We start from the raw sequence: 647 nt of genomic DNA, 5'->3' as shown, positions 1-647 counted from the left end.
AGCAGATGTTTCTCAGGACAGGATTTAAAGCATAAGTAGGGGGAAAAGCGTAAATTTCAAAATCCAAGACCTTGAAGGGTATCGGGGCAAAGAAAACCTAATGAATGGGAGCGAGGCATCCTGCTGGGAGATCCACTGGTCCTTGAGAAGGCCCTCCTACCCTGCCAAGCTGGAAGAGGTGGGACAGCAGAACCCCTGGTAACGTGGGGAGCTGAAGAATTGAGAACAAATGGCTGCAGGCTGAGTCCAGGCAACCGTGGGCCGCTCTACAGTACCCGATGCCCCAGTGCGGTCCGAGAGACCTTCGTACTGATGGGACTTCCATACAGGTCTGGGTGCTGACATCACAGCAGCTGTGTGGCCTGACAAGCAACGGCCAGGTGACGATATGCACCTGGGTGAATGGGAGAAGGACAGTAACGGAGTCTTCCTCAGCATTCTTTCTATGAGTCCTGCCCGCCGTTACCCGACAGCCGGCGACGAGGACTCACGACCATCCACGCCTTGGGTTGGACAGCCGCGCGGCGCCACCGTCATTCCGGCAGGGGGCGCTGTCCGGCCACAGTGGCCGCGCCGGGCCGCGCTCTGATTGGCTGGAGGCCGTGGCCCGCGCCCATTCCCGCCCTCCCGGCCTGTTAAGTGCAGCC

Source organism: Mesoplodon bidens, assembly GCF_964165515.1.
Source record: "Mesoplodon bidens genome assembly, chromosome: 3".
NCBI lineage: Eukaryota > Metazoa > Chordata > Mammalia > Artiodactyla > Ziphiidae > Mesoplodon > Mesoplodon bidens.
Note: the sequence above shows the minus strand (reverse complement) of the source record.